General features: G+C 41.3%; 1 protein-coding gene across 1 annotated transcript in view; it reads right to left on the bottom strand.

Annotated features, from left to right (window-relative positions):
- Positions 1–23,142, bottom strand: part of WDFY3 (WD repeat and FYVE domain containing 3) — a 151,730-nt gene extending 128,588 nt beyond the window's left edge. The window contains 1 exon segment of the mRNA XM_054514773.1: positions 23,026–23,142. The gene's annotated coding sequence lies outside the window, so the exon portion shown is untranslated.
- Positions 23,143–26,961: the final 3,819 nt, after the last annotated feature.

Here is a 26,961-nt window from a genome sequence, read left to right as displayed (position 1 = left end):
GCTCCTGCCCTCGGCTCAGCACACAGTTCTCAGGCTGTGGGCTGCACAGCTGGTGTTCAGGTATATCCAGAGATCAGAAGAAACAGATTTGCAGCAGAGCTTCCATTTCTGGGTTTCCAGGTAGCTATTTCTGTTCTACAAGAACTCTCTTCTGGTCTGTGACCTTCGACTCCCAAGCCTTGACGGGCATGTATTTCAATAAATTGTTTCCTTGCTGTTAAATTAAATGTTGCTGTTCTGAGAAGGTCTGTGGGTCATGTCTCTTTCTGACAGAGAATTTTGCCAGCTCAGATTGAGTTAAGGCAGTAAGTAGCCTGTCCACCAAAAGAACAGATCAGTATGTATTTAAATGTTTATGAATAGCCTAAAGATTCTGTTCAACATCGCAACTGAACAAGTCAAAGTTGATATACAGGAATCCTAATAATAAAGATTTATTTATTCTATCACACACTCCACCATGAATCTTAAGCTCCCAGATTCTGTTTCCAAGGCCCATGCACAGCTATAAAATGTTTTGTAGTTATTGTGGTGCTAGTCATATCCCCACAATTTGCCAGCCTTCACCTCTCAGGAGAGTGCTGCAGAACTCTGACTCTCATCTCACAGAAGAGTCTTTTTACTCAGCTCCTTGAACTCCCACTCATAACCAGTTGTTCGTACTCTGCAAGTTTGCAAGGCTGGAGCATATTTGGACAGCTCTCTCCAGGTCCAATTTCTAAATTAAATGAAGTAACAAGGCATGTTAGAAAAGGAACAATAGGATAACAATTTCCACGAATGCTAATTTTGCTCCAGCATCTGATAGTAAATTAGATGATGCCTTATTCTAGTAACTGCATGGAAACAAAGAAATCCACTGAACTACAGCCACAATCCTGAGAGAAGACAGATATTCTGAATAACATCCAAGATCATTTATGGTGTTCTTGGGAGAGCTTGTTCTGCAGACTGCCTGCAAAGGCCTCACATCTTTGGATTCTGCCTTCTTGGCAGCTGCCAGGGATCTCATTTTGAATCAAACTTCCCCGTCTTGCCCAGCTAATACAAATGTTAAAAATAAAATTTTTAAAAATCCCAGCAAAGATCAGCAGAAAGAAATTGATACTGAATTTCCCAATAACTGCTTCAGTTTGCAATGTGAAATCAAAGAGTGTCCAAAGTAAAAAAAACACCTTCTTATTTAGCAACCCCCAAGGTGAACAGATATCTCCTCAGGGAGAGGATGAGGGTCAGACCTCTCTGTGCCGCCCATCCCTAGCACTTAATAAACAAAGTTAATTGACTTTTTCCTTGAACTAAAGGGAAACTAAGGTACTGCAGAACAAGTCCTACAAGAAAAAAAGTGTCTAAATGGAGTCACTCAAAATCATCTGCAAAAATTATGACTATGTATTTCTTTCTCTACTTTCAGACAGCAGCAGTCACTACTTGAAACATGCCAGTCTGTTTCTTAAAAGTGTCTCCCTTAACTATTCCTTCATTCCTCAACTCATTCATTCCTTTTTCCTTTTTTCTGAGACATTAGATCCAAGAGAGATCACAGGCCAATAAAGATCTCACAATACCCACTCCTGATCATTATTAACTTAAATCACATTCGGATGAGTAAGTAATACTCATTTTTATTTTTAGAAATACATTTTTATCCTCCAAGTTATAGTATAAACTTGATGTATTGCCTAGCAGTCCTAAGAAGTTGAAAGTGTATGAACGCAGATAATATATTTAGTTTTCCATGTTTTCTTTCTGTCATTCTACACAAAAAGCTGTGTCTTATGATGTCTTTACATAAAAAAAAATGGGTAAATGTTCAGAGCAAAATCTGTAAAAACACATGGATACAAACTAGAGATCCTGACAATTTTCAATGGCTAAATTTTAATACACACAAGAGGGAAAAAAGTTAAAGACACTGAATGACTAAGGAAGTGTAACTTGCCAATATGAAACTACAATGTCTCTTCAGTCATCCAGTAACCTCAGTATTTGCATGATCTGCATGACAAATCACGAAGAAACATCGAAAGAGAAAATATCAACACATCAGAGATTTAACTCTTTTTCCAGTTATCCAGCTCTCCCTCTTGCACAAGCACAGAATCATATCTTCATTTGTAAATATTTCTAATAGATTTGTAGTTACTGAGTTTGTGTATGCATGAAGTTTTTGTTTCCATATGGATTTTTGTCTTACTCTTTTTTGGGGCAGGTGCTCTGGCTTGATCTAAGGTATTTTGCTGAGGAAGGGAAAGGGGACAACATTAGGAAGAGGACTCCAACAGCTACTTGATGATACATGTTGATCCTTCCTTGCTCTTAACACATTCTTACTCAACTTGCTGCAAATATAAGTTGAAGAACTTATTCTTCCTCTGCCTGTAAGCTACCAACAGTATCATTCTTTTGCAATTTTCCCTCTACTACCTGCTTGGAGTATTTCCCAAATGAAGAAATTCTACTACTTGTACTAAATGCAATCTAAGTTGTTCATAATTATTTTTTCTATTGAAAAGTTAAAACTATTTTAAAAGTCTGCGCTAGAATTATCAAAGTAAACCAGAAAAGCAAGATTCTGGCTAAAATTGTGTGTGCTATAACCAAGTGTACAAAAAAACCCATGTCCATAATGGAGGAAAAAAAAAAATCAAGAAACCCCCAAGCCAAAAATAAAGTTTCATTATCATTCTGCTACATGAGAAATAAGAAGTAGTTGAAAGAAGCTAAAAACTAGTGAAATATGTAAGCTACTTGTTAACACTATTTAAACTGTTGCTTATTTGTGTTTGGATATATTTTTCCAGGGGAAAGGAAGTTACTCTGAAAAATATAATTAATGACACCAGGTAGTCATAATTTGATGACTCTAGATTTCTACCCATTCTGTAAAGGAATGTCACATTTGGCTTGCTGTCCATGTCATTGAAAAACAAAGAAAGTTCACGTGATGTTATTTTGAAAGAATTGAGCTTTTCATGACAATCAGAATTATTTAGGTTTGCTCTGGCAAAATGAGAAGCACTGCTGAACAGTGCAGAGTGTCAAAATAAACACATTTAAAAACAGATCTGGTGAAACAGAGCTCAAGAAAGGTATCAGGAAACACCATATATACTTCTCTTTTATGAGACAACTCATTAAGCTTATTGATGTCATCATCTTCCTAGATAAGGGCTTCAGTTCTTCTTTAGGAAAAGAAGTATAACCAAGATAAGATACTAGATTTTCATGCTTTTCCAAGTCCAAACAAAATTGTTTTTCATATTGCAACCAAAGTCTGTCAGGAGATGTCAAGCTGGAGTTAGTTTCTTTACAGAGACCAATTCAGGCAATAATACTTTGCTGTATTTGCAGTGAAAAGTTACCATCTCAGTTCTCTTCTTGACCTAGGTTTGAAGTACAAACAGTCTTTAAATACTGTGATCAAGCACCACTCTTGATCAAAATTCTTCTCATGTCTCTCTTTACTAGGTAACACAATTGAGATTTACCTCTTGTAACAATAAAGGTACAATGGACAGATTAGTCTGAAATCTCTTTTAAGAGAATTAACATTTCATGAATATGTCCTTAGTACTTAATTAGAAAATCCAAACAGTGCTTAATAGGAAAGAGAACAGACTAAAAAAGAAATTCTTCAAGAATATTACTGAACTTGAGCTGCTGTTCATTTCCAGTGTGCTCCTAATGCCATTGTAAATTGGTACCAACCCTCACCTGCAATTCAATAGAAACATGTGTAGAATTATCATTTCTGATTGCCTTCAACAAAATAGAAACTCTCCAGTAACCAAACTCAATGCTGCACTAAGAGGAGATTTACGTAATGGCAACATGGAAAAGAAACCACCAGATTTAAAAACAAAAAAACTTTTCTCCAAAGTAGGGAAGATCTTGCTCATAAAATGTTCAATTCCTAAGATTTCTAACTCAACTGCTGACTAGTTTTCAAAACCAATAGTAAGAAAAAGCAAGTCTTCTAAGTTATTAGTCTATACCAAACCTTGTCATCTAGCCACACACTAATTTATGCACACGTTCATTGAAACAGCTGAAGATTCATTAAATGTTTCTCAGGGATCATATCACTTAAACCCTTGATGAATCAGCTGGAAAAACTACATATGTAAAGCAGAGACATGGAAGCAAACAACAAATACCCCAGGAACACACACTGCTATTAGGACCACAGAATATTTCACAAAGGTGTGAAAAGCAATTTCAAAATTCTCAATTAAAGTTTTCTACCTTACAAAAACACTGCTTTTGTGAATTCCGCATTAGACCAGGGCATTAGCACCACCATGCTGATAAAGAATTAGACATAATATCAAGCTTTTTTCCAGAAAAATCTTTACAACTCTTCCCTTCTCATCATTACTTTCTGGGTTTCTCCAGTACCAGGTGCTCTGATAAAGCACAACATTCTCATATTCACAGTGCCAGAACTGCAAGGCTGAGGGGAGAATTCTAGCAGAACCTTCACTAACAATGGAAATAATCAAGTTAAGTCTGTGATAAATGCAGCTACAACATACATTCTCTTCCAAGCCAGAACTCAGTGTCTCTATCATGAGAAACTGGAGGGGAGAGGTGTGAGTTGACAAGACTGAAGCATACACGCTATATATGCAGTCTTTTGGTTGCAAAAGAGTATCTTCTGTGTGCCTGGTCTGTTGAAAGCAGACAGGGACAGACTGCCACTGAAGGAAAAGAAATTTCAACAAAAAGAGCCCAGAAGAAAGGACCCAAATTTCCTACAAATGACAGCACTTTCTCTGTACAGACACTGTGAGCAAGAAAACACAATCTTTGCACTCCCTATGACATCTTTAGCATAAGACTTATAAACTAAATAAGGACCTTAAACCCTTGCCCCAATTTATTTCCTGATATAGGACACTAAGCACTAGAGCCTACTTATGACTGATGCAGATCACACTTGACATGGCAACAAGCAGCACAGCCAACAGTGTGGTATCACAGACCAACTATTATTTTCTTCTGCTCAGACTCATAGATGGTATACTCAGTTCATCTGTAAGCAGGGAATAACACTGTAGTCTACAAGTCTACCATCTCTTCTCCCATCCCTAAATGTTTTATCAAGGATCAACACAACCTGCCTTGGTCACCTACATTCACAGGAAGCCATGAAACATGAAATGGAAATGACATGACATAAAACTGAGAACTGAAAATGGAGTGTGAATAGGGCAAACATTTTTACAATATATTAACTGTCTTTATTATACTGCAGTGAGATCACTTGGCTGTAAAAGTATGAGATTTACAGCTACCTCATTTTATACACAGGAGTACTACATTTTATTTGGTGATCCCAGGGCAGGACCAGGGGGAAAAATTAAAATTTCTCACAGGCCCACCCTTTGAAGGAAGAGGAAAAAAACCAAGGAATTAAACAAACAGCAGTTATTTTCATGTTTCTAAAATCATGAGAACATGAACTTGGAAGTTTTGACCTAAAATCCAACAAAGGCCATCTGCAATATTTCATTTAGATCCAAGCAAATGCCTTTTCTTACGTACCCATAAAGAATCAAGTTACTTTATTTCCCTATACATTTTATATTTCCCATGATGTACATGGGCAGTTGATTTTGCAGCATAGTGAATTGAAGAATGAACCCAAACAAACCACTGTCTCACTGGCACTAGAAAAATAAGGAAACAGCAGCATGGGAAAAAAAAAAAAATAACTTGTTCACAAACAAATCAGGGCAGGGGGGGAAGAAAGAAAAGGAAAAAGCAGCAACCAGAACACAAGCAGCTGGTGCTCAGGGACTAGGAAGGACTTTGGCTCCACAATAACAGGATCAGTTGCATAATTGCTGCTGCCTGAGAAGTTATACAATGTCTGCCCTTCTCACCGTTAAGAAAACAAATAAGCAACAAAAGTCTTTTTAGGGCACAGAAGCTAATAAATGAAGTACCACATGTAAAGTCCTGCTAAAGAGAAGGAGCTCTGTAGTTTCAAACACTACTTTTTAGCTTACTGAAACATTAAACATCAAATCATATGTTGACCCTTTCTAAAAACATCTATTTCCCCTAAAAGCAACATGTCCTAAAGCCAATGTCAAGCCACAAGAATTTCCCACCTAGCTTTTCCAGTCTGGCTCTCAGAAGACATGTTTGCATGGGAGGAAGCTGTTCCTAAGGCCAACTTGAATGATATGTGACCTCTCTTCCTGCTGTAGAACTTTATGAATTCTGTGGCTATTGTGGCATTTGAACCAAAGTAATAAACTACAAAAACATCCCAAGCACTAACACAATTCTAATTGTCTAACTGGATATTTTGCAGATACTTACAGGAGAACCAGAGTAACATTTATAAGAGAAATGAAGACAAATGAACTTACGAGGAATGACATCACTGAAGAATGAGCAGGAAAGAGGTTTTCCTGAGTGGTCATGTATTGTGCAGACCTGACACTGAGGCACGGCATTGCATGGGAGTGAAAGTGAAGTCTGATTCAAGAGTGAAAGACCACAAAGATACTGCATGCTAATTAAGAGGCAGTTGGACTTGAGTTTGCCAGCACTGAATACACAAAGATAATTCTAGCCTAATTATAGCTCTCTCATTAAGGACTTGGGCCAAAAGAACAAAAGCTCTATCTCCTCATCTAAAATTCGCATTTCCCTGTGATTACCTCTCTTCTGGTCCAAGTCTTGTCCATTTGGTTCTTCTTAACTCTGGGTTAGAAGTCTTCCATCTTTTCACCACAATTTGGGCTCACAGCCCAAAGCTACTGCATTGCAGGATCAGCAAAGACATGATGCAGCAATATTCCTGAATTTCTCTGGATGTGGAAGTACATGCCATTGCTGCCAATCTCTGAAAGCAATCCAGATAAAATTCAGAGGCCCATGGCATTTTAGAAAAAAATTTTAAGAACCCACAATGATGACACTAAGATGGCCATACTGACACTTTGTGTCCCATTGCTATTTTCCAGCTAGCATCTAGAACACTGCAAAATTCACTGATTGTGCAAAGACAGAACAAACATGTACTCTGCTACTCACCCCTAAAACTCCATATGCTACCCTCCTGTGCTCAGCACACACCACTTCCAGAAACAATTGTAGGAATTAGCAGAGAAGTGGAAATACCAGGATCTGTATTGCAGTGGAAGTACAGACCAATTTCAGAAAGGAGACACCTAACCTGTATTCCTCTTGCCTCCACTCCAGCCTGTCAGCTCCTGGATAAGCAAACAGAATGAGAATGGCAGCAACCCTAGTGAAGGGAAAGGAAGCTGCTAACCTGAAAGCCTGCACAAAGGAATATGCTAGCCATGCACTGATTCTGTATATACAAGATACTGAAAGACCAGCAACTGGAGAAAGGCACACTGCTCTCTGCTTAACTCACGAGTGCTGAACTTGCCTCAGGAAAATGCAGCAGCTGCTGTTCTGTCTCATCAGCTTCACTACACCCAGCAGATTGTCTTGACCAGTTACAACTCCAAAACCAGTGGCCAGGTCACAGGCACATTCCATTAGCAACCACCTCAACAGGAGAGCAGCACATTCCAACTCCACCTTCCTTATACTTTTTTTTCATATAAGGGATTGCTGCAGATGACAATAATTCAATCCTTAAAGCCCCTTACTGTGAATATGCTACAAAGCAGCATAGCTTTATCCATAATGTCTCAGTTCTGAATTAAGTAAGCCACTTACCTCTCCTAATGCTTCTGCAACAATTCAGAATTTTGATTAATGACCTGCTCTGCAACAAGCATCCCTTACACCAACTTCATCAGCAGTCCACTCACTCCCCTCTTGACTCTGGCAAATGCTTTGAACAATTCTCATGTTTACGACTCAGGGGAGCCATTTCACCTACTCAAAGAGTAAACCAACACCAGGCAACTCTCAAGACACTACTGTACACTAATCCAAGTGCAACTGGAATAGCTATTGTGGATAAAGAGCACGATGCCCTTCCTTGTGGAAAAGAAAGGAAGATCCAAAAATCTCACCCACTCTCCTATTCCTTTTGGACTTGGTGCTAAAGAAGGAGCAGAAGGAGAAAAACCACAAACATGAAGTGCTCCAAGAATCCAACAAGAAAAATCTGGCACTGTAAAAAATTTACTTATAAGACACATAGTAAAAATGCTAAAAGCTAAGTAAATAGTAAATCTCACAGCTAAGCTTCCAAAGCTCCTCACTCTGCTATATAAAAATACATATAAAAATTATAAAAAATGTGTCTTATTAGTAAACTCACACGTCAAACAGAATTGACTCAAAAGACACTTCTAAGGTGGCTAGGGTTACTCTAGAGTTGAAAATTTCTGATTTAACAGCTCTCTGAAAGTATGATCTTCAAACCAACACCTAAGATAATGGGAATTAAGTACCTGCCAAAGACAATTATTTCCTCCCAAGGCTGCAAGGGCATTCCACATCTATCTTGATTTTGGACAGCTAGGTTCGCACCCTTGCGAGAGGTGAATTCTGCCCTCCGTGCAGTTCAGCTGATGAGCAGTTTCTCTTAACTTAATCATCCACTGTCCACTATCTGATACTTCAAGTCTATAATGATCTCTTTTCCAATAAAGAATGGACACTAACTCAGACTCACTGCAGAACCCCTCCTAAGACTCCAGGCTTTTTACATCCTGGTAATTTATCTTCAGGCTTTGCAAATGTAATTGAGACTCATTTTAGGTCCTGAAAAATTTTCCCCATTACATTAAATCTCTTTCTTCAAAGGGGGAAGAAAGAAAAGAGCAAACTAGAAAGAAAGAGGAAAAAACCCAAAAGGCAATTATCAGTGACAATTTCAGTGACTTGGAAAAAAATGACAAAATTGAGCAGGCAAGTTCTGGATGCAGGAGGAAAAAAAGGAGATGCATCCAGAAGACATGGGAAATGGAAGATGGACTACAATTCTGTGGACACACAAGTCCTGAAAACCTACTTACTTAAACCATGAGAACCTCAAATGCAGATGTTCAAACCTGATTATTCCCGCTTTATAACCCTAAAGTTTCGTTTCAGAGGAGGTCAAAAAATGAAGGCAACAATAGCATAAAACAATGAAAATAATTGTCATTTGTTTTTCTCTTTAAATCATTAAAAGGCTTCTGCCTGCTTTGTCAGTAGCATAATCTAGGAAATCCCAAAGCTTACTGTGTTTTGGCCTAAAAAAAAAATGCAATGAAGAATATACCACTTCCTGAACCTGTCAAGTCTCGACAACTCTCCTGCCCAGCAAAAGAAAAACCACAAAACTTTCATCCTTACATCATCCTAGTCAACATGAAATGAACATAAAACAAAATTAGGATTTAGGATTTACATATCTTGCATAAAACTGAAGTTAATCCACTGATCACCAATCCTATGGACAAAAGGAAGCCATTGAAGATTCTATTAATCAGAAACAATTACACTAATCCCAAATTACCTGTGCATGTATATGCTGAAACAAAAATAACAAATGATTTGTCTAAAAAAAGCAGTATTATTTAGAACATCAATGATATCCTGGATTTAGGTGAACTGAACTTACTAGAAGCAATTAAGAGGAAGAAATCTATTCAGTCTTCAGATTATTCTCCCTTCGATTTTTAATGATAATAAGGTCTCCATATTAAATAAATTAAAAAAAAAAAAAAGGATGGAGGAGCAAGTTTTGAGATGGGTCCAAGTGCATAAGGCCCATGCTGCTATCTGTGGTTTCTTCCCTGCTCTGATGCATTTTCAGGAGGACACTGGAGGAATTCTCTGTAGCAAGCTTTTTCCAAGCAGTATTTTGGCACGATTCCAAAGCACTTGTTTTAAAACAAGCCCAGCAGTCTGGATCAGCAACAGACCTGCAGAAAGTCCATAAGGCATAATTTTCTTTCAAGGGCAGATCAGGATCGTCATACAATTGAGATTATGCTGCACAAAAAAACACCCCAAAAAAATCTCAAACCAGCAGAATGGATAAATGAATGCTCTGACAAACCAGCACAGACACACACACACACAACTCTCCTCTGCTTGCTCTCATAAGCAGCATTTTTAGCAAGAGCAAAATATCAACAGACAAACAAACCAAACTCAATGGGCCAGGAAAGGGAATTAATGCATTTGTTTCACTTAAAGTGCTCCCAGGAGCAACAGTAGCACTTACATGCCAGACTTACAAGAACAAACACTGCAAGAGAAACACTAACTGTGAAGCAGAGATGGGTCACTAAGCTTACTTGTGGCAAGCTGACACATTCCTCCCGTCTGCTTGTCCAGACTAGTCAGCATTCTGCTAGCAAGTGGCTGAAAAACCTATAGCCATGTTGATAATCTAAGTACGTTCAGAGAGCACCTCCTCCTCATCAGCCCAAAGGGAGAACTCCACCACCAAGCAACAAGCACCCAACAGGGCACAAGGGTAAAAAGGTGTCACTAAGCAGCCACATGAAGAAGGAAGGCAACAGAGTACAAATAAACACTCAGGGTGACTGAAGAGTAAATATTGTCAGAAGTACAAAAGAAATATTCCCTCTTAAATTTAATCAAACTTTCTCATACAATTAAAAAACAGGGACAAATCTCTGCCTGTGTCCAAGTGAGACTGACTAGTGCTATTTCCTAAACTGAAAGATGAGGAAAAGAGCATTGGATGATGATTGCAACACAATTTTCTTAAGCTTGCATATCTATAAAGATAGTTCAGAAGAGAAAGTGTCTTCCAAGACCTACTGTGGCACAAACGGCACTGCTTTGTCTCCACTTCCATCTCCCTGCCCTGTTGACAATACAACCCGCACGCTGGAAGCCAAAAAAAACAAACTGTTTTAGTACTGGGAGGACCTCATATTCTGAAATTGTCTGTCATGCTTAAACTATTGAGGGGAAATTAAACAAAAAAACCTTCACACCAATAACAACAAAACAAAACACAGCACCACAATAACACACACCAAAACACCAAACCCCACAAACCAAACAGACAAACTCAACTCCCTCCAAGCCCTCACCTACTTGGTTGAGTAATTAAAGTTCTACCATCTTGAGACTGAATTGTGACTACGATAATGATGATAATGTTATTTAGACAAGCTATATTAGTTCAAATTTGCCAGACATCTTTCTCAGAGACATTTATATATGCTATCTCACCTGCATTACTAAATTGATCACTTTGAGATAAGCATGGTATCTTCACACAAATATACTCAGTCACTACCAGAGCTGCCACATGCTGCTCAGCATCATTAAACTGATACCTTCAGCTCAGCAACCTACCTTTAATCACATTAAAGGTATACCAGCTAACATAAGAAATAGAAGCCACTAATTCATGTACCTGGATGAGCACACTGGGGGAGTAGATGGTAATTACAAAACAATTATTTGGATACAATTATTTGCACCTCTTTGCAGACAGGGTACCTTCCAATGACACCCATTTCAGTACCTCCAAATGCATGGCTATGTGCTAAAAACCAGATTGGGAAGAAGGGATCTGAACACACAGAACACAAATCCCAAAAGAACCAGCACGCCCATGGTGACGTAAGTTACATGACCCTTGAGCGCAGCAGGAGGCATCCCTGAATTGGGGGAGGAGGGGAGGGTTTCAAAGCAGGCAAGAAATATTACTGCATAAACCAGCACACCAACAGACTACTCTGAGACATCTAAAGGTCAGCCTTCTTATAGCTCAAGAGAGCAACCAGAATACAAATGACTACCAAACACTTAAATATATTTTATTAGTGAAAGCTAAATTTATTATTGAAGGTCAAGATAAAGTTAAAAAGAGCCTGAGTTGGCATCTCTGCATGCAGATCATATTTACACAGCTCAGGGCTCTTGGACCAAGCAGATAACAGCATTACAACACATAGTGGAAAGTGAGCAAACTCACTTTCAGTACGAAAATGAAACCTCTTAGGACTGGTAACTGGCCAGGAGAACAGATTATCAACCATGTAAGATTCCCCCTTAACTCACAGCCATTAATTATACAGAACATCTTTTTAAAAGAGACACCTCCATTCAAATAAAAGATGTTGCAATCATTGCAGCACTGCTTATGTGGATAATCATTTCTTACAGCAAAAAACCATTACAGTCATCCAAAGCTGATCATCACCACTGAAGCAACAGATTCTTTAAAAGGCAGTTGTTTTCAACTAAGAAAGGACACCACATAGAGTGAAAAGATGTAACCTACTGTAATTATAGTGCTCTAGTACAAATGTTTTCCAGATATTGCTCTGAACACCCATGTTCTCTGTCCTTACCTCTTCCTTTACCATGCCTTTTTATTGAAATAAAAGCTAATTTAGACCTGGCTAGCTATTCTTCGAGATGAATCAACATGACATTTCAAAACAAACAGAAAATGAGAGTAACCTATTAAGAGGTATAAATTTTGATACAGTAGTACAAGCCTTCAGGTCATGATGAAGTTTTGCCATCATCCTCCCAGACCTGTTCAACATTTTCTTTGAGGCCTTAGAGTCCCATCTCAGGAGTATTTGTTACAAATGGTATAAACTAACATAAGCATAAGCAACAAAAAAAAGAAAGGGAGGGTGAGAACACCACATTCTTTCTGCAAGAGAGGAAAAAGGAGCAGCATTAATGCAATATCTGTAAGCACATACACTCCAGCCTAAGCATTATTCTAACAGTACCTGAGGAGAGAGCTGGAGGGCAACACAACTTATTTTTAACCCAAACGCTAAGAGTTAGAGTAAAATGGTCAAAACAAAATCCTCACATCTTGTTAGACTGTGGCTTTTCTTCTCCTACTTACATGCTGCTAATAAAGAAGCTAGGGACAGAGGGAAACAGACCTATTTTGCTGGTTTTACTTTTTATTGGTAGATTTTTGCTTGTTAACTGGCAAACTGGGCATCACCATACTAACAAAATTTAAAAGAAGGTGAAAAGAATTCTACAAAATTCAAGATACATGCAAATACCTCTTGTCCAGACTAAAAATAACTGCAATACTTGAATTAAAGAGAAAATAGCATAGAAAAAAATTAAAGTTTTCATCATGCCTCCATTTTCCATTCATGTAGACAGAGCAATCTTCCTGAAACATTTATACAGAAAACTACTCAAAGACAGTCTTCATACATTTGTAAGAAAATGGACCACTGCACACCTACTTTTCTTCTTTAAATATCAAGGCCATTCATGAACCCCAAACAGTGCAATTCTTTTAAAAACATGGGTTGTTCAGAGACTCCTCATCCAATATTATTTAATGCTTTAACAAGAAAGTGTGACTTCTGACCAATGTTCTTAACATGTTCCAAGTTTACTATTAACTTTCAGTCGAGTCAGGGTGCTCCGGATCAAGCTCCTGTCCTTCTCCACCTGATTAAGTGCAGGCTCATTTCTTTGAGCACCCACCCTAAGCCAAGTAAAAGGGTCAAAGGGCACTTGTTTGTAATTAATTTATGTCTAGGAAAGCAGCTTGCTTTCTCCTGGGTAGAGGTAAGAGTCCTCTGCAAGCTGTGCTCACTTTTCAACAAGGCTTCCCTCAGCCACTGCTGGGACCTCACAGCTGCTGGCACATCACTGCTGCCCACCACTCCAAGAGCAAACACAGAAGTCTGAGCAGACCAGTTATAAGCCCACAAGTGGACAAAAAACCAGTTACAGGAAAATATCCAGTACTTTCATAGCCTACCACATTAAAAATTATTTTACGATCTTCAGCATCATGCGGGAAAAAAAGAGAGAAAAAATATCACTCTCTGCCTATCTGCCACTGGGCTTCACAGTGGACATGAAACATTCCCATGTCTTCATTGGCTATTTAAAGCCCAAAAAAAAAAATCTTGTCCCATACCCTTACCTCTTTCTGTAAAAAGTCAGGCCTCTAAACGCCATGTTCCCAACCTCTGCAAATGTCCTACTTCAAGCACAATAACAGATGTCCCTTCCAACCAAAATTTGTCCAGTGTGTTCAAACTTTTCCAGGTGAACTTAAATTTAAGATGAGTTCTTCCTCACATCACATAATAAAGATGAGTATTCAGAGACAGCAGCAGTCTGTTGAACCCAAGTCAAGAAAATGCACTTCAATTTACAATGACCCTGCAGTGCTTGAGGTGCTCCACTTCCCTACTCATTGTGAGTATTTCAAAGGCAGACAAGCATGTCTAGGGACTTCCAGCTCAGCACCACAACCCTCAGCTTAATGCAACAAGACAATTCTGGGCTAAATTCCACACAAAATGAACATCTACTAATGATGGTATCCTTTTCTTTTCCTAAACTATTTAAATAAGCTTATTCTCATACTTTGTGCTATTACATTTTCATTTGAAATGTTTGTCCTTACTCAGGCAGCAAGTTCAACTTCATCCTGCAAAGGATCATGGAAAAGAGGATAGACAGAAAAGTGGAAGAGTGTTTTCATCTTTTAAATTTATTCTGTTTGTTCCAGAGGAACCTAAACCCTCACCTTGGTATGTTCTCTACTCAATCTGAGCTACTTCAGACAAATATCAACTATATTTATCTCCTCCTCTAAAGAAAGTTCACAATGCAGACACATAGCTAGACTAAAAAGACTTTTCCAAGTACGTTACTTGCAGTACACACACATCCTCTGCTTCCTTTTATTAAAAAGGAGGAAAAAACCTCAACCAACCCAAACAAACAAAAACCTCATCACATCATCATCTGTATTTGAAGCATACAATATATAAATATGTGCTTTACTGAAATAAAAACAGGTTGTAACTTCAGGCTTTAACTGATCAGTAGGCTATCCCAATTCATACCAGGGAAGTTTATGTGCTGATTTTGGCTGGAGTAGAGTGCATTTTACTCAGAGTGGCTGGTATGGGGGTGTGTTCTGGATTTATGCTGAACTCAGGGTTGATAATACAGAGATGTTTTTGTTATTGTTGAGCAGTGCTTACAGAGAGCCAGGGCCTGTTCTGCCCTTTGTACCAGCCACACCAGCAAGGAAGCTGAGGATGCTTGGGATGGTGGGAGGAGACACTGCCCAGACAGGTGACCCTAGCTGGCCAAACGGATATTCCAGACCATGTGACATCATGCCCAGTATACAAAGCGAGGGGAAGAAGGAAAGGGGAGTGATGGTGTTTGTCTTCCAAAGAAATGGTTATCCATGATGGGGCTCTGCGCTCCTGGAGAAAGCTGATCAGCCCATGGGAAGCAGGGAATCCATTCCTTGTTTCACTTAGCTTGTGTGTGTGGCTTTTGCTTTCCCTGGTAAAATGCCTTGATCTCAACCCACAAGTTTCCCAGCTTTCACCCTTCTGACTCCCTCCCCATTCCTGGTGCAGTGCAAGTGAGCAAGTGGCTCCATGGGGCTTGGTTACCAGCTGGGGATAAACCCTGACACCATACAAGTAATTAAAAAAAAAAAATCCTGTTACTTATACAGCACATCCAGAGCCCCGTCTGTACAAAAACACCACCAGCTGAACTACAAGGGCTTTCAACAGACAGCAGGGAAGCCATGGTCTCCCCTATCTTGATCCAACACGGCTGGGAGCATGGCTATGTTGCTGGAAAGAAATGCATGCAAAATGTTTCTGTGCAGAAATTGTTACAGTCAACCTAAGACACGTTGCTTTACACACTCTAATCTAATAATGAAAAGCTTGAGAAGATACTCCCTGGTTACTTCATGACCCACTCAAAATCTAAATTAAGTATTCATCACTAGCTTAGGCTCACTGCTCAGAACTGTTAAAAAGAAACTTTTGCAAACCTAATTAACAAGCAAATTATCATTCTCTTCGACCATATCCATCGAGACTTTGTTTTTACATTTGTACTGCAGCTCACTGCTCAACTGCTGACTCAAGTATTAGTATTTAACTTGTGATGCAACACCAAAACAGTTTCTATGCCTATTCCACATGACTGCTTATAAAATTATAACGAATATTTACTTCTGCCTGTTCAGATAGGCATGCTTTCTTCTGCAAGTGTAAAGAAATTCCCAAATAAAATAAATTTCACTCCTCCTCAGTCACCTTAACAGACAGAAAACCAGTGATGACAAGAATATTACCAGTTCTGATCACAGCTTTCTCAATCTCATACCTGTGGCACTCCAGCTCAGAGAATTTTGCCATGTGAAGATTCCAAAGATGACATAACCCTCACAGTTGTGGGGAAAAAATGACAACTGCATGCTTAAGGCTCAAAATCAAAAAATAAATCAATTTGGTTTGTGCTTTCAATGCTTTAAAAGCCATAACTTGAGCCAATCTCACTACTGAGGGCCTACACCATGACATTTCAACTCTGAGAACAACAAAAGGCCCAACTTTTACATTAAGAAATGCACTCTTCAGCTGTTTTGTCTGTCATTCTGCCATGTGATACATTCTGTACTCTGTGCACTCATGCAAATACAAACCAAGGCCTCACCTCGTTCCTGGCTCTCACTTGAAGACCCAAGGACCTCCTTAAAATCCCATTAGAAGTAAACAAGCCTTGGCAAGCAAACGCAGAACCAAATCCTAAGACCATCAATGGCACTCTGAATGCCATCAAGGTGGTGAATTCCTGTCTCTTGGTTCCAATACTCCTTTGGTTGTCTTCAGGCAACTGTTCAGTTTGATTTCTTTGTTGTTTTAGGGGGTTTTGTTGGGGTTTTTTGGGGGTGTTTTTTGTTTGTTCTTTGGGGTTTTTCCCCTAAACCTAAGTATAATTTCTGAGCTTGCTTCCACGCATCGCTGGCCCCCTGCTCTGCATACTCTGGCTGCAGGAATCACATGAACTGGTACTGCCACTGATGCCTCCGTATAAAAACAAGCTTCCCCTAGAACAGCTCTCTACCACAGGCTGATACTCCCCACTGGTCTAATAAACCTCAGACAAAAGCTCAGGCTCATTATGCCAAGGGCACTTACATCTGATTAACCTTCTCAGGGAACTTTACCTAAGGCACTCTGAACAGGCTTTCTCCCTTTCAGGATTGCCCATCATCCAAGCACTTTAAAAGTCTTTAGAAAGTTTTATTACTAACCCAAGTTGATATTTTGGCATATTTTATCCCTCTTTATCCTTTAAACAACATATCTTCTGGATACCCTAAGAATTTGCTTAGCCCTGCAATTTCTCCTTCTATTCCCCTTATCTCAAATTAAAAAAAAAAAAATAAAAAGGATATGCTTACAGTGCCAAATAACCAAACACAGACTTTCGGAAGTTCCTGCTGTACAAACCCCCTCTTCCTGTTACAGCCCATCTGTGAGCTCAGATTTTGGTTCTCAACAAGAACCAGGGATAAAAAGCAACACTATTCATCACCATGGCATTCAAACGCATTCCACTTTCTGAAGCAACATGCCATCACCTATTCACACAAATCAAACCATCCTGCTTTGGGACAACACTGAGATTTTTACCATGTCTTCAGATGAAAATAATAAATCATCTGGTAATGTAAGAACATAAAACGTGGTTCACTTGCACCCACATTCCACCTGGCAGAACGATACTGAGAAAAGTAGCACTAGGTAGAGCTACTCTCTCATACCCAATGCATGGTGATCACTCTGACAAAAGCTGCAGTAAAATAGAAAGCCAGATGTACATTTTTCTCAAGAGCTACTGATCCACACTCTCACTGAAGTCATCAGATTCCAAAATTGAAAGACCCCAAAAAAATACAAAACACCTAAGAACGTGTAGGAGTATGTTCTCCTTCTAGCCATGTGTCTATCTTTGCACTACCAAATTGTCAGCTCTGAAGGTTTGGGGTTTTTTTCCCATTTGCTTATTTGATATAGCTGGTTTAAGATAAGGATCAATGTTGCTAACCTCCCCTTAGTTCTGAAATCCTTCAGTACAAATCCTCAAATGCAAATTCAAAATCAAAACTGTCACAGCCATTAGTAAGAAAATGTATGATTCAACAGATGGACCAGCTTTATAGTTAAATGGGTCTGACCTTTCTAAGGTAGTTGTCTTAGAATTGGAAAAAGCAGCTAAAGTTACCCATGGAACTGATGAATACTCACCCAGCCTAAAAAGCAGGAATTTATCACTTACAGTGCAACAAAAAAAAATATCTGTAGAGCAAGAGAGAAAGGGATTAAATAAGCCACCTGGAAAATCCACTTCTTCTATGTGTTTTTAAATTTATTATTGTCTGTACATTAGGTTAGCTAACCTGATCAAAGCTTTTTCCATGACATATTGTAATAAAAACACATGGAAATAACAATATTTGTGAAGGTATAAGAACTAAAGATCCTATTAATCCATTTCTGATTTATAATAATCCATTTCTGTTATAATTCAGATGCATCCATCTCATCTTTTGCTGACATTTCTTAAAATTTTCCCAGAAATAAGAAGCCACTTGCCTTCATACCATTCAACATCCCTTATTGTTTATGGCTCCCACACAATTCCCTCTTTCCTAGCACAACACTGTTCTACTGCACTTGAAATTTCAGAGGGTATTTTTTTACATGTGCAAATTCTGCAAATCTGTTTCTATTCTGTGGTATGTGAGAAGCATTACAAGTCATATGCTTAAGACAGGCAGAAATCCATCACAGGGTAGTGATGAAACACCAAAACCAGCAAAGCAGTCAAACTCCTTTTCCCTCATATGAGAAAGATGCCAAAAGACAGGATGTAGCTCTCACTGGAATAAAGTAATTCCAAAACAACAAACTTTTTTCCCCCCCCCAAATCTCAATACAGTTTTACTTCCACTATCACACCTTTGCTCAACAGGTAGGGAGAGAAAAAGAGAAAAAAAAATACACCATAAGAAAAAGCCAAAAATATTCCCTGCTGTCATTCAAAATTTCAAAAACATCAGCACAATTGTCAAAAATCATGTCAATTACACATTTGCATACAGAACAAAAATCAGAAAAATTTGCCCCAGAGCTTTAATGGGAAAAAACTAAAGATGTAGGTCATCTTCACTCACAAAAGACTTAAAGGAAAGAAAAAAACCCTCCTGCATACTTAGAGCAAAGCAAATAGAAAAGGAACAAGACCAATTCTTCCTTCTTTGGACTGGACAAAGCAGCCCTTCTCACTTGTTTTGAAAGCCTTGATACCAGCCAAGAGCTCCTAGCTCTCGGAATAAGAAAGTTCCCCCAACAGTGACAGTAGCACCTGAGGCTATGCCATGCCCCCCAGCAAGATGCTGCCATTCAGTCCTCAGAGCAGTCACCAAGTCCCTGTTTGTACCAGGGAGCTGCTGTATACATTTACCTGCAATATCCAGAAGGACAGGGGATGTCACTAAAAAGCCAAAGCCTGCACTACTGCCTCATCAAACATGGGTTGCTTGCCAAACAGATGCTCTCAAGGCTGGATCACCACTAATGCATACTCAGTCCTGCAAAGCTTGCAGTGCTCTCACCTGAGCCAAGAAGCTGCTCTCACCTCCCCACCAATGACTTCAGTTAAAATGTTACATCCTGCCAGCAGGATTTCGTACCCAACAAAAGGATATGGCAACACTTTCTGTACTGTCTGTGGGACAGCAGCTTAAAACAAATGCACACAGGAGCCTTATAATCATGTCCTCCCCAGGCTGGAAAGGTACGAACAGCCCAGCAGCAGGATGAAGGGCTCCACCAGAAGATAAACAGTTTCACTCTTGCATTATGAAACTGTGAACGAAATGACAAAGTTAAAGAGAGCTGTTCTAGGAGATATGACAATCTTACATCAATGCACCTCAGTCCTTCAACACATGAAGGCTTAAAGACTCAAGCTGTTGGTCACTTAGGACAGATAAGTAACAAAAAAAGTACTTTTTAAAACAACCAGCATTTCAAACATATCAAAGAAACTGTTATGTATTTGTCATAACTTGGACATTTCCAATAGTGTACTATTGCAATCAGCAACACCACCAGCATGAAAAAAAAAAAAATCAAGAAGGAAACCAGTGAAGTTAAAAGCTCCTATATTAAAGCCATGAGGAAATAATTTGTTTTCCACCTACACACATACCCAGAAATTGTACTGTGGACCAACAGAAAATTCTAATTTCCCATTACAAAATGCAAGTTACATTCTAGTAACATATCATAAGAATAGACTTCCATGGTACTAATTATCAGAGAAGCAAGCAAGCAATAGGGGGTAAATTGTGACTTAGATGTATGGTTTCTCACAGCATACTTTGTCTGAACTCTTCAAAATCTGTTTATTTTGGACAAATGACACAAGACTTCCTCATGGCAGGAAGTCCTGCAAGTCAAAGGCCACTGCTGAAACAGTATTTCCACTATTATGCAATAGGGACTGAAAATCACTTACAGACATGAACGAAACTGCTAATTAACATGAACAGATTTGTCCTCTGTCAATTTAACCAACCAAGAGAGGGAATCACTCTCTTCTCTTTACATTTTTCAGCTTAGTGCATCTTCAGAACCCCAAGTGAACGCCCAAAATCCAGCCACGGAACAATTCATACCAACATGTGGGAAGTGAAACATCATGTTACAACACCAAAGTTTCCAAACAATCTCATGACAGTCCTGAGCATTTCAAAGGGTAAGCAGAACATCTGCCCATACTCACCCCCATTCCCTGCACATAAAGCACCACTGAAAGTTTCCTGAACACTAAAAATCCCACAGAACACTTGTGGAAAACTTTGAATTAGTTAACGCAAGGTTGGTGGATGTGAAACACGCTGCTGAATTCCTCTAACAGCAACACACATCAATACATCCTGAAGACCTGCTCACCTTGCACACTTCTGCCAGTTTAGCTCCACTAAACCGGAATTAAGTACCAAGGTTTGAGTAGCCACAGGCAGCTGTCAGATCACCTTCTCAGACCACTCCTGTACCAAGATGCAACAAGATAATGTAGCCTTGTTATGTCAAGGTTGAAATTATCAATAACTATAATTGTTTTTTTTATTTAGCATCTTTCTGCTACCACTTGGAACAAAAAGATAAGTGTTCTTTTCCCATAGTCCCATTCTCTTTCCCTAGCACTGTGTGGTAGCAGTACTACCAAGTAGCTGATCTTGATGTACTGAACTGGAAACAAACAACTGACTGGACACACCAACCTTTACTTAAACCTTGATACAGAAATGTTGTATCACATTTTCAAATGGGTGCTGAAGATACTAAGTCACAGCAGCACCATGGTTAACCAGATAATCAGCTGGCTAAGAGATGCAATATGACCATAAAAACCAAAACATACTACATTTTTAGTCCAAGTCTAGAAGCCTAAAATTGCCCAACTAGAAAAGCAAATGTGCCCAGTTCCTAGCAAACACATACCAAAGTGAAGAATACCATGCACCATCCTCCAATCTGATATTTGAGGGACTCTTCTACCCAAAACACTTTGTTATCAACAGTGTTGAGTATTCCAGAGCTGGCTCCAAATGAGCTCAACAGACCCACACCACATAGTGAGGAGACACCCACTCACAGTCCAAACATGCAGCTGAATTTAGACTGCCAGCATGTCTTGACCAGGGCCACAGAACAAAGGCACAATGCCACATGAACATGGACACATTTCCAGGACACAATGCCTGCCTACAACCTAAAAGCAAAGAAAGACTTGGCTGGCTTACTGCCACTGACCAGTTCCCACAGCAGGTAAGTTCTTATCTTCAAATGCTGTGTGTCTACCAAGATGGCGCAGGATGAATGAGATATTGCAGAAACGTCAGTTCACACAGACTGTACAATTTGTTCACATAGCCTACTTCAAGATACTGCTAGCTTGTCACCAAAATGTGCCAAGGATGCAATCAAGCTGGCTCTCTGCAGAGCCTGACTGGATCCATAGGATTCTGTGAGTTCAGGAATATCCTACAGCTGTACAGACATAACTGGGCACAGAAGCATGCACAGGCAACAGGAAGCAACCCAGCTTTGGGGAAGAAAAATAACTTCTGTTAGCTACAACATGCAAAACTTACTTCTCTTAACAGGAAACCCACCACTTGTTTTTCATAGTAAAATTTCATGGTCCAATATGTGGACACGCATGAACCTTGTCACAAACCAACATTACCAAAAAACCAAAATTCAGGCATTAAAATAAGGCCAGGACTCACAGGTCTACGCTGAAACCTCGCAAATTACTCTAGTTAGCAAAAAAATTTCAGTTAAATCATTCATGAAACTCTAGGTCAAAATAAATACATCTAATCCTTTGCACTTCTTCCATAAGTGTTTTGCTATGCAGGCACAGCTAGAAATTATAGTCTTAACATTTCAAGGTGAACATCACACAGGGTTTCAGCACCCAGCACTACTGACTGGTCTCGATGCAAACCTCTCCATTTGCGTCGACCACCTCTCAGAACTGCAGGGCGAAAACCACGCTCAAGACAAGGGGCAGGTACTTCAGCAGCGCGGCAAATCCCCCCAACACCATGTTCCGAACCCTCCAGGGCCCACGACTCCCCTGTTCCTAGGGACGCACCGGGGACAAACCTGTCGGGTTCTGTAACTTCAATATCCCTGCCGCACCGCGGGGTCGACAGCTCGAGGCTGCCGCCAAAATCAGTACCCGCACGAAAAATCAAAATAAAACGCGGGGGGAAAAGCCGACCCGACGCACCGCCTGTGAGCCGCCCAGGAACCCCCCCACATTCCCGGCAGGCCTCCCCAGGGCCGGGGCCGCCGGGCCCCTCCCGCACCCCGGCGGGGCTCCCGCGGGAAAACCGCCCGCCCCAGCCACAACAAAGGCGGCCGGAGCGGCCCAGCGCTCGCGGGGCTCCTTCGCGACCCCCGGGCTTCCCCCGGGCCCCCCCGGCCGCGGCCCCGGCGCAGCCCCTGCATTGGAGCCGGAGGGGGGGTGCCCGCGCAGTGACAATGATGGGCCGCCCCCGGCACCTGCGCCGCCGCCCCTTCCTCCAGTCCGGCCCGGCCGCTCGGCATCCCCGGGGAGCGGGGCCTGCGGCCGGGCCGAGGGGGTGCCGGGTCTCCCCGGGCCCGCCGACGGCGCAACAAAGCGGCGGGGCCCGGGAGGCGGCGGGTAGCGCCAGCGGGCACTCACCGGGGGGCAGCGAGGTCCCGGCGGTGCGGCTGTGCCGGCCCGGCGAGGGGGCGGCGGGCGGTTCGTCCCTCCTCGCTCTCCTCTCTCCGCTGCGCTCTCTCTCCGCGAGCAGGGCTCGGCTTGGGGGGTTACGCGGCGCGGCGGCCGCGGCCGGGCGGTGCGGGCCGGGTCGGGAGGACGGCTCCTCCCGGGCGGGCTCCGGCGGGAGGCGCCGCCGCCGCCGCTGCTGCACCGTCCGGGCGCCGGGGTCGTCCCGGCCCCATCAAGGCCGGGCCGCGCCGAGGGGGCCGCGGAGGGAGCGGGGCCGCTCCCCGCGGCGGCTGGTGGCCATCTTAGTCCTCCTCCTCCTCGGCGCCGCGTGCCCCCTCCCCGCCCGGCTGCCAGCGCTGCCTCCTCCCTCCGCTCCTCCTCCTCCTCCTCCCACTGCTCCCGGCTGGCTGCGGTCGCTCCCGCGGCCCGGCGAGGCCGCCCGGGGAGAGCCGGTTGGTCCTGGCAGGCCGTGGGCCCCCTTCTTAATTCTGGGGTTTATTACAATTATCTTACCTTTTGGAGCGGCGGGTCCCCCCGTTCTGTGACAGAATTCCCACTTCTCTAGCGCCGACCGCCCGTGTCCTCTCCCCTCTGCCCCGCCGCCGCAGGCCCGAGCAGCTGACACGCGAGGAGAAGCCGTCCCGAGCAGGGACCTGGATGTGTCATGAGAAGGGGAGTGCCGGTCGATGCCGGAGCAAATAATCCACCCTTGAGTTGGGCTTGAGGTGCTTTCCCTTTCGCTCTTTGTCAAGTATACATCTAGGGAGAGTCCTCTGGATATCCCTAGTGCCGACCACAAAGAGGATTGTGTGCCTGTGCTGACCAGTCACTGTCATCTGTATGATCCAGATGTTGAAACAGAATTAGTAACCCTTTTCCTACTTAATCCAGAGCTCCTGTTTAAATTCCCAAAGCCAAAGGACTCCTTTTTGTCTGCAGGACAAAACTTTGGTTTAGCCTCGCGCTGGGCACAGAGTGCAGGGTGTAACTGCAACCCCGAGGCAAACTTCATCCACTTGGACATCCCTGAGGAGCAGTGCAAAGGTGTGTCCACTCGTGTGTGACCTGATATCCTTCTGCCTTTTTCCAATCACTTATAAACTTACCTCCTCTAAGAAATCAGCTGCTAGCAGCCATTCATTCTCTAGCAGTTTTGCTTGGGGTCTTTTTTTGTTTACAAAATCCCTTATGAAGCCTTCACTAAAAAAACTAAATACCAGTTTGGAGAATCTGGCTGCAGGGGTAAAAGCTGCAATAAAAAATGCACAAACCATCCGAGACCTTTATGTTTCATTGGCAAATTATCACAATCACCAGGAACCAGGACCATCGCCTCTTGCCTGTGGTACAGGGGTTTATTAAAGGAAGCTGTGTACTCTGTTGAGCTCGAGGATAAATGGAGTAAACACCATTTATACATTCTTCTTTCTCTGGCCGTTAGCATCAAACATGTAAATGCACTTAATGTTTTTTCTAGCTGATGTTTTGCTGTTCAGCTGGCAGTGGAAATGGTATCCAGTCCTATTCAGATGGGAAAAACTGCTTAAAACTTACAGATGTCTTGAGTGAGGCTAGCTCTACTTCAGCTCCCAAGAAGCACTCACTGAAGACAAAAATACAACTCCAGACAAAGAAAGCCTACTTCTCCCAACTGAAAAACAAAATAAGCAAGGAAAAGTGTGTAACATCCTTGCCTACACAATACAGTGCCATCTTTACTTTTTAAAGACATCTTCATGCATTCAAAATTCACTGTGTGGCCAGAAGCAACATTTAGCCCAGCTCAGGAGAACAGTCCAAGCTATGGTTTGGGTTGGAATGGAGCCAACTGTCCCTTTGCAATACCTGTACTTTTTTTCTGTGCAGGACAGTCAGTGGAGAACCAAGAAAGAAATCATGCATTGTATATCAGCCATGGTCCTGTCACAACAACTGTAATATGATCAGTGGCAGAAGATCTTAAGACAGTTGGTATTCTTGTGTCTCCCAAGAAAAACTTAAATTTTATTCCATGCATATCTTGTTTTGCCCCTTCTAATGAAATGCTTACTTTTGCCTACTTTTTAAACATAGAGCATTGTAACAACTTCTTCCCAACCACTCTTTGCAACCTCCCATTCCCGTGTCACCTGCTAACACCTGAAATTGTCACTGCTACAGAAAAAAAAATACATTTATCTATGGCTAAGGCCATATAGGAAATATTACAAGGATAAGAAGGGGAAATGAGGATGCTCAAAACATGAACCTACAGATTTTCTTTTAGGGGATGTGTTGTCTTATATATCAAGAGTTCCATTATCATTATTGTGCAAGGATTCCATACCACCAGAGTTTCATACCACCTCAATGGTTCTCCTAGGCAGCTCCTCTAAGCACTGACTCTTCCTGGTCCTTGCAGCAGCCATCTAACTCCAGATCCCACCAATCCAATCTTTTGTAACACTGTTCTTATTGGCTACAGGTGTGGCCTGTTAACATCAGGCCTGCTCCTGATCTTTAGTAATTGGTTCAGCTGCAACTCTTTAGGGGATAAGATCACATTCTATACCACCCTAATTTACCCATACTGGATCCCCCTACAAGGATGCCTTTCTGAGGTTACTCACCTTGTTTTGTAGGCATCATATAGCAATGTATACGCAGAAAGGAAAGTATGTGTGTTGGGTTGCTTGCTATCACATACCAGACTAATGTGATTTACCTACCTTGTGTGAAGCCTAAGCCCAGGAGTCAGTGGAAAATATGTTTCTGCTACAAAACTGCCAGGGTCTGTCAGTCCATTCAAAGCTAACATGCACTGAATTTTTATGGATGCATCCTCCAGCCATGCCAGTCTAGAAGCAAAAACACAATGAACACTGCTAGGCAGAATTTGGCCCCATTTGGTGTTTTCATTCTGAACGGCAGCAAAGGGAAGCACTGATTCCATCAGCTTGTTCCGACAATTATTTCACTTACTGTGCAAGATGCAGCCTGTGAATGGTACGTAGCAGTTACACTTTACAAAACAAACAATCTTCTCCCTGTAATTTACGCGTAGGAGGAGACTTGTATCTTTCTTAGGTAAAGGTTTATCAGGACCTATCTGAGCGAGCTCTACTGAGTAAGAATCAAAGCTAACAGAGATGATGCTGTTCCTAATTCATTGTAAGTAGTGGGAAATCAGCAAAATCCCCCAGGATGGCAGTGGGAGTTGCAGGGACAGCTGTATGCTATGCCAGATACACAATTTGCTGCATGCCAAGTTACACAGTTTTTTTCTTCTTGCGCAGCTAATGTTCATTGCATTCCTATTTATAGTTCCCATCTTTTGGTCAGTTGTCACAGTTCCAAAATAAATAATGGCAAGCTGTAATGTTCCATACTGAGTGACACCAGACACTCTTTTTACCTTCTCAGCATCTCTCCTCTCACAAAGCTCATCACAGCTACCTGCTTGTCTTTCTCAGAGAAGGTGTGAAATAGTAATTACAGTGCTATAGTTAGACAAAAGAAAGTATTTACAGTTCATCTTTCTTCCACTTTGCAAAGCAACTGCGCACAAGGGATTGCATCAATCATTTAAAAAGTGGAGATATATTTAAATGTCTTTGCCTTCTTTTTTAGAGGGTAAGATGAAACTAACACAATTGACTTCCAGCGGTGCAATGCCACTCCACTTTCAGGTGAGATGCTCATATACTTCCATTGCATTTATTTCACACATCTTGGGCATAAAGCTACATCTGTCCTCTTTGCATGTACTAGCTTAAGGCAAAGTACAGGCAAATCCAGAACTGGAAAGAAATTACTACAAGAAAGAGAGATAAAGTAGAAGGAATTTTAGTTTTTGGGTTTTTTTTAAATTAGAATTTTTTTAACAGAAAAAAATGGCACTGTTCCCCAAATTTACACAGCCTGATA

The sequence above is a fragment of the Molothrus ater genome, chromosome 4 (assembly GCF_012460135.2).
Source record: "Molothrus ater isolate BHLD 08-10-18 breed brown headed cowbird chromosome 4, BPBGC_Mater_1.1, whole genome shotgun sequence".
In the NCBI taxonomy this organism is placed as follows: domain Eukaryota; kingdom Metazoa; phylum Chordata; class Aves; order Passeriformes; family Icteridae; genus Molothrus; species Molothrus ater.
Note: the sequence above shows the minus strand (reverse complement) of the source record. Positions and strands in the feature narration are given on the sequence as shown.